Source organism: Rutidosis leptorrhynchoides, chromosome 6 (assembly GCF_046630445.1).
Source record: "Rutidosis leptorrhynchoides isolate AG116_Rl617_1_P2 chromosome 6, CSIRO_AGI_Rlap_v1, whole genome shotgun sequence".
Taxonomy (NCBI): domain Eukaryota; kingdom Viridiplantae; phylum Streptophyta; class Magnoliopsida; order Asterales; family Asteraceae; genus Rutidosis; species Rutidosis leptorrhynchoides.
In genome coordinates this window covers 151,939,115-151,947,445 of record NC_092338.1, presented here as the reverse complement: position 1 = coordinate 151,947,445, position 8,331 = coordinate 151,939,115, and positions in this window count along the sequence as shown.

Below are 8,331 nucleotides of genomic sequence, written 5' to 3'. Positions count from 1 at the left end.
ATGAACGATGAAGTATTGATCCATAACTTCATCAATATTCTGTGAAGAATATGTGGATCCTAATAGTTTTAGAGATTACTTATTCTAGCTCGAACCGAAAATCAAATGAGTCTAATATTATATTGACTCATTAAATCCATGATTACATCTGAAGAAAATATATATGTATATATATTTTCTTAGGGATTGTGATTAAAAATTCTTTCGTACAAACTGTTAAAGATGAAAATATTTTAACGGGTAGGTAATACCCGAGGAATACTTCAGATTCCACATTAATGAGTTACACTGTACATTCTTCAAATCTGATTCAACAATCATTTCCTATCCTACTTACATCCACACATATACGTATCCGTTCATCAAAGAACAACTATTTTCATTCAAGTTCAATTTCATATTCGGATTTTGACCGATCAGAATCCAAGTCAAGAGTTGACAAGTGGCATAATGAAGAAAACATTTGATGGAATAAAAGTTGTTAGAAACAAATAAATTAACTATGAGAAATTTTTTTAAGAATCTACGCTAACTGTTCCTAACTAATTGTTCCCAGCTAACTGATTACACTTTATTTATCGCAATTTAATTATCGCAATTTACATTCTCGCAATTTTATTTATCGTCATTTAATTTTTGTTATTTACTTTACGCACTTTATTTATCGTCATTTAATTTCTGTTATTTATTTTTATGCACTTTAAATATCGGGACACGTATACAAGGTTTTGACATATCATATCGACCCATCTATATATATTATTTGGAATAACCATAGACACTCTATATGCAGTAATGCGGGAGTTAGCTATACAGGGTTGAGATTGATTCTATAATAATATATATACTTTGAGTTGTGATCGAGTCTGAGACGTATACGGGTCACGACACGTATTAATTAATTCGAATATTATATATTAAACTGTATATGAATTATTGGACTGTCAATGTGGACTATCAACTATGGACTACCAACATTGGACAATTAAAATAAATTAAAATATTGACTATAACATATGAAACTAAACAATTCTTCAAGTTGCCACTTGATTTCATCTTAAACCTCATTTGTATCTTGGCGATTCCAAACTGCGTTCAAACATTTCATGATTCTTGAAAACACCTCAAACGAGAGGATGAACCAACCACACTTCATCTACGAAAGAAAAAATTTATGCATATAGTTATGCACCTGAGAAACTCTCGGCAACTGAGTAAAAGTTTAACATGCAGCCGCGTCAGATCTTTTGGCATTTATTAGCAAAAATAACTTTGCGATCCCTTTTCAAAGTAGCCAATTTTGTCACAGCTCCATCAAGACAACTTCAACTCTTCATTCAAAACAACCTTATTATAACCTTGATATATATGCGTGCTCATTTATTGTTACCAGAGTACCTTTTATATTCCACCATATTACCCTCGGCGTTTATTCATCTAAAAACACAATTCTCTTGAAACCACCACGGATTGATAATCGATGACTCAGATATATTAGCATTAAATGCAGAGGAAACAGAAAAATTATAGATGGTCTAAACGGCAAAAAGTTTGATGATAAAGAAGGGAGTGTTAGGAACGTTCGATATAAAATTTGGTACTGAAAAACAGATTGAGCAAACCACGAAGGAGTCTCTGAACGAATCACAAGGACTAGACTTGTACATTAAGAATCCTGATGATTCTGTTTCTGATGAAATCTTTAACAAATACCTTGCTTCTGACTCCAAACTCTGGCGAACAAATCTTCTTCACCATCCTTCGATATTAGAAATTCCAAGATATCATCGTATTTTTCATTATAAATATCCTCCATATTTCTGAAGATATTTTTATAACTATTCTTATCTGAAATCATTAATCTCTTGGTGCTATCAGTATTACATCATATAGAAACTGTTAGTTTCTATATTCTGTAAACTTCGAGCTTAAAATATGAATGTTATTGCAGTAATGTTGGGAACTGATGTATGAATTAGTATAATATAATGACACTTGATCAACGTGATTATATTACATTAAGTCATGCTGAGTTTCTAAATGGGACATGATGATTCACAAATTATAACGTCATCATGTGCCATGTTATACGACTCTTACATTTTATCTGATATATAAACATATCAAGAACATATTTTCTTGATAGTCCTATCTTTCCCTTGAATTCTGGTAATTTGACAAGTCAGATTGTACTATTACCATTTCTTTTCTAGAACATTAACTATGTCCATTTCGAAATTCATATCTATGAATTCTGGACCGTTGCTCGCTTTATTAGAGGTCGAGAGGATAATAAAAAGGCAAAGAGGTCTAAAATATAAGAGAGAATATAAAACTCAATGACAACACCGAAATTACAAACCGTGGATATCAGTATGTATGGCAATATAAAGACACGGGAGGATTATAAATACAATAATCCCTAGAGCATAATAGAAATAAACTGATTCTTCAGGTAGGAGTTGGAAAAGAAGAACGATCATTACGATAGTTAGAATAAGAACAAGGATCAGAACAGGGTTAAGCATTTTCATAAATCTTTTGAATTTGGGAATTGAGTATAGAAGTGGTGAAAACTAATGGAACAGAAAAGGTAAATTTATAATGGAAAAATCATACGTAGTAATCAAGGCAGATCATCGTATTTAATTATAGAGATCTTAATTTTCTTACTCGCCGAAGAATCAAATCTTTTAGATTTCGAAGATTTTCTTTAAATCCCTTGAATTCCGGAATTCAACCAAGACAACGTCAAAAGATTAGACACACCTTATTTTCTAAATTCAACCGCGACTACGTTAAAAGTTAAATCTATATCTCAATCTTTTGCGATAGTTTCACGCGTACGCTTCGGATAATCGAATTGTTTTATCTATATTAGCCATTGATGATAAAACTCTATTTATCAACTCTTATTCGTCATGAAAACATTTTTATTGTTAGCCATGGCCACCTCACTCAAATTTCGGGACGAAATTTCTTTAACGGGTAGGTACTGTGATGACCCGGGAATTTCCGACCAAATTTAAACTTAATCTTATATGATTTCGACACGATAAGCAAAGTCTATTAAACTGAGTCTCATAAAGTTTGAACTGTTCTCATGAATTCATTTGACCTTTGACTATTCCCGACGATGCACGAACAATTGTGTGTAAATAAATATGTAAATATATTTATATAAATATAAATTTAAGAATATATATATATATATATATATATATATATATATATATATATATATATATATATATATATATATATATATATATATATATATATATATATATATATATATATATATAATATTTTGAATAAAGGGGATACACTTTAATTAATTAGAATTAAAAATGTAAAATAATAAACAGTATAATTAAGTACAATTAAAATGAATATATATGTATATACATATACATGATATTATTATGAATTTATATGTATATGTACGATTCAATTAATAATTATTATTATATTGTAATACATATAAAATATATGAATATTCAATAACTAATAAATGTATATTAGTATATAAATATAATATAATTATTAAATATTACATAACTATTAAGATATAATGTCAACATATTAAACTTACTTGCAAATACAAAATATAATTGTTATATTATTATTACTCTTAATAATAATAGTAATATCAGTATTAATAATATTAATATATATATCATATAGATATGAAATTTAGTATGTAAAAATTGTTATATCATTTTATTATAGTATTATCATTAATAATATTAACATTATTATAATTAGTATTATTATTATTAGTATCATTAATAATATTACTAATATCATTTTTATTATTATTATCATTACTATTAATTTTTTTTAAACTTATTAAAATTATCATATTGTTAATATTAATATCACCATATTATTATTATTATTACTTTTATTATTATTATTGTTAATATTATTATCAAAAATTATTATAGTTGCATTAATAAAAATATTAGTATATTTATGATTAATAAATATCTGTATTTTTTATTAGTAATCAGATGAAAACAAGCTTATTAATTTCACAAAGTCTTTGAATTGTACAAGGCAGTTACCTATCTCTATCTATTTTTGTTTTTTTTTCTTCTTCTCCTGCTACCAATTGATACCTATGTCGACTAAATCTCTACTACAAAACAACCTGTGATTGAAATCATGTTTCTACTTAAATTATTTATCACAAAATATATAGCAATCACTGCATAAGAGAATTTAAAAACAGAAAATTTAACAAACTAGAAAAAAAGCCTCTGTTCTTCATCTTTTCGACCATTTTTTGATTTCGAACGAATTTTCAAAATGTGTTAATGCAATCTTGTTAGGAATCGTCTATCTAAACTATCTGTAAGTTTTTAATCCTCAATTCTTTCTATTGATTTCTAATTTAGAGTCAAAGTTTTGGGTTTTAAAAGTCAACTAAGTGTTCTTGAATCAAATTCGAGTTTGTTTTGATATCTCCAGTTAATTTGATGATCCATAAAGATTATAGGAATGATTTGCAACACAATTCATGTTGTAATCATAACCTATAACACTCTTAATCTAAAAATCAATTTTTGAGTTCTTGAGTTCTTCACAGTAATATACACTAACGTAAATTCGAAACAAATTTCAAAAACTAAAAATGCAGAGTTGTTAGGAATCATTTACTTAAACTTCCTGCAAAATCTCAAGTTCCAATTCTTAATAACGAATTCGAATTTACAAGTCAAAGTTAAATTGTCAAAAGTCAACTGTTTTGTTCTTGGAGAAATTAGAGCTTGTTTTGATGTTTTAAGTTCAATTGACGATTTCAATAGTTTTTAGGAATGATTTGAAACATGTTTCATGTTGTAAAGATTGTCCAAAACGAACTCAAAATTGAAAACAAAAATTTTTTTTTCTTGGCTACGGCAAGCAGTAGGATTTTTTTTTTCTCATTTTTTTTATATCATGAACTAATTTTTTTTTGTTTCATGTTGTTTACAAGTCATAAATGAAAACTCATTCGATTGTTGTTGAGTTTTTGCCCCCGTTTGATTTTGAACTTGGTGAAGAAGATGATGAACATGGCTAAATGAAATACTAGATATATAGTTTGGGTTGCCTTATAAATCAGATAAACAAGACAGAGGGAATGGTTAAGTGTGTTGGCGGGTGAGCGGGAGGTCTCTAGTTCAAACCCGGTTCAGGGCATATTTTTTTTAGAAAGGCTTTGGAAGGTAGATTTCATTACCAAAATTATTAGTATTATTAGTATTGTGATTATTATTATTATGGTTATTTTTAGAACACTTATTATTACTAATACAAGTACTATTATAAAGACTATAATTTATTATTATAATTATGATTATGATTATTATTATTATTATTATTATGAGAATGATACAAATTATTATTATTTTCATTAATATTAGTACTTGTAACATTTTATAATTGTTAGTGTTATTATTATCATCCACATAGGTATTATTATTATTATTATCATCATTATTATTAATATTACAAAGTATCATTAATAGACTTATCATTTAAACATTAATATTAGTGATATTGTATAATTACTGAAAATTTCTATTAAAACTATTAAAAATTACCATTATTATTATTAGTATTATTTTTTTACTAAAACTATCATTATTATTGATATCAGTATTATCTATGTCATTATTATTAAAATAATTACAATTATGAAAAATAAAAGTTTTAAAGACGTTATTAAAATTAAAAACATAAAAATAAAAATTTTATATATAAATATATATTTAATACACATAACTTAACTATACTAATATATCTATATATATAATGAAAATATATATAATGAACCTATTAGTCTACTATATATATAAATTACATCACTAATAATAATATAAATAAATATATTTGTTCGATTACAAGTATGTGTCTTAATAGATATATGAATGATATAGGTTCGTGAATCCGAGGCCAACCCTACATTGTTCAATGTCGTCATATGTATTTTTACTACAAAATACATTATTGTGAGTTTCATTAATCCCTTTTTAAATGCTTTTGCAATATATATTTTTGGGACTGAGAATACATGCGCTGCTTTTATAAATGTTTTACGAAATAGACACAAGTACGTGAAACTACATTCTATGGTTGAATTATTGAAATCGAATATGCCCTTTTTATTAAGTCTGGTAATCTAAGAATTAGGGAACAGACACCCTAATTGACGTGAACTCTAAAGATAGATCTATCGGGCCCAACAAGCCCCATCCAAAGTACCGGATGCTTTAGTACTTCGAAATTTATATCATGTCCGAAGGAGGATCCCGGAATGATGGGGATATTCTTATATACATATTGTGAATGTCGGTTACCAGGAGTTCAATCCATATGAATGATATTTTTGTCTCTATGCATGGGACGTATGATTATGAGAAATGGAAGTATGAAATCTTGTGGTCTATTAAAATTATGAAATGATTATTTATGTTAAACTAATGAACTCACCAACCTTTTGGTTGACACTTTAAAGCATGTTTATTCTCAGGTACGAAAGAAATCTTCCGCTGTGCATTTGCTCATCTTAAAGATATTACTTGGAGTCATTCATGACATATTTCAAAAGACGTTGCATTCGAGTCGTTGAGTTCATCAAGATTATTATTAAGTCTATTATAATAAGATATATTACGAAATGGTATGCATGTTGTCAACTTTTGATGTAATGAAAGATTGCCTTTTCAAAAACGAATGCAATGTTTGTAAAATGTATCATATAGAGGTCAAGTACCTCGCGATGTAATCAACTGTTGTGAATCATTTATAATCGATATGGACTTCGTCCAGATGGATTAGAACGGGGCGTTTCAGATATTGTGTAAAAACTGCATTCAAGAAACTTATTTCGTTGTAACATATTTGTATTGTAAACCATTATGTAATAGTCGTGTGTAAATAGGATATTTTAGATTATCATTATTTGATAATCTACGTAAAGCTTTTTAAACCTTTATTTATGAAATAAAGGTTATGGTTTGTTTTAAAATGAATGCAGTCTTTGAAAAACGTCTCATATAGAGGTCAAAACCTCACAACGAAATCAATTAATATGGAACGTTTTTAATCAATAAGAACGGGACATTTTAATGGCTGTAGCAGTTTAACCATTTACGGAAATAACAGCGAGTTTAGTAGAAACTGAAGTGGGACATCGTGTTTTTTGAGGCTGAAGCTGGGCAGAAACAGAAGGGAACAAGCATAGCAGCTGCAAGAATCTCGCTATGGAAAAATGGTGATTGTTTAGTGATTCAATGTGATCGTTCATACACAGAAGAATAGCGAATAATATCAACCTTTTGAGCTGGGCTCACGAAGATGCAGAAGAAAAAGAAAGAAAAAGAAATAAAAAAATAAAAACTGGCGATGGTGTTTGATTATGGCTGCCAGAATAGTAATGGCAACAATGGGTTTCATCAAGCAATAAACACGTGCAGCAGCCGTGATGGGTTTTGAATGGTGGCAGTGGTTGGCGACTTAGGGTGGTTTCATGGTGAAGTGATTCGAACACAAAAGAAATATAAGAGAGTCATAGAGAAGAGGTGAAGGAGATGGTTGTGGCGTTTCTAAGGATGTTAATGTGTTTGTGGTTGTTCCTATCATAGATGCAGATAAATGTACAAATTATATAGATAGATAGTCGCATTCAATTATTTTCTTAATTAAAACAGCAACTAGTTGATTGCCTCAATCATTCTGGATATGGATATTCGGTTGATACAAGCAGAAGAAAATAAAAACAATGATATTGATGACTAGCACATTTTTGGATTTGTCTTGTGAGTGGAACCGTGATTTGTGCTAGATATGAGACAGAAATCAAATCAAAAGCAGTACGATAATAAAATGAAACAGAATACATATTATTCTCTGTTTATATATGTATTTACAGTATTTTATACACGTATATGTACATATACATGATAATACTCTGTATTTATAAGTATATGTGTATTAAGGATAATATTAATACTATTAATAAGTGTATAAATAATAATAATAATACAATTTATAATAATGATAATAATATCAATAATTATTAATAATATTGGAAATAATACCCAATAATATTAACTATATTAATATTAATGTTATTTATAATAATACTAATAATATTGATAAATATATTTATAATAAATAATCATAATAATAATAGTAAAATTTATAATACTGAGATATTAATAATAATAATTATAAAGATGATAATAATAATCATGGTTATTAAGGTTAAATGTAATAATAATATCTAATGATATTACAAGTAACAATTAATATGTAACAAGTTACATGTGTCAAATT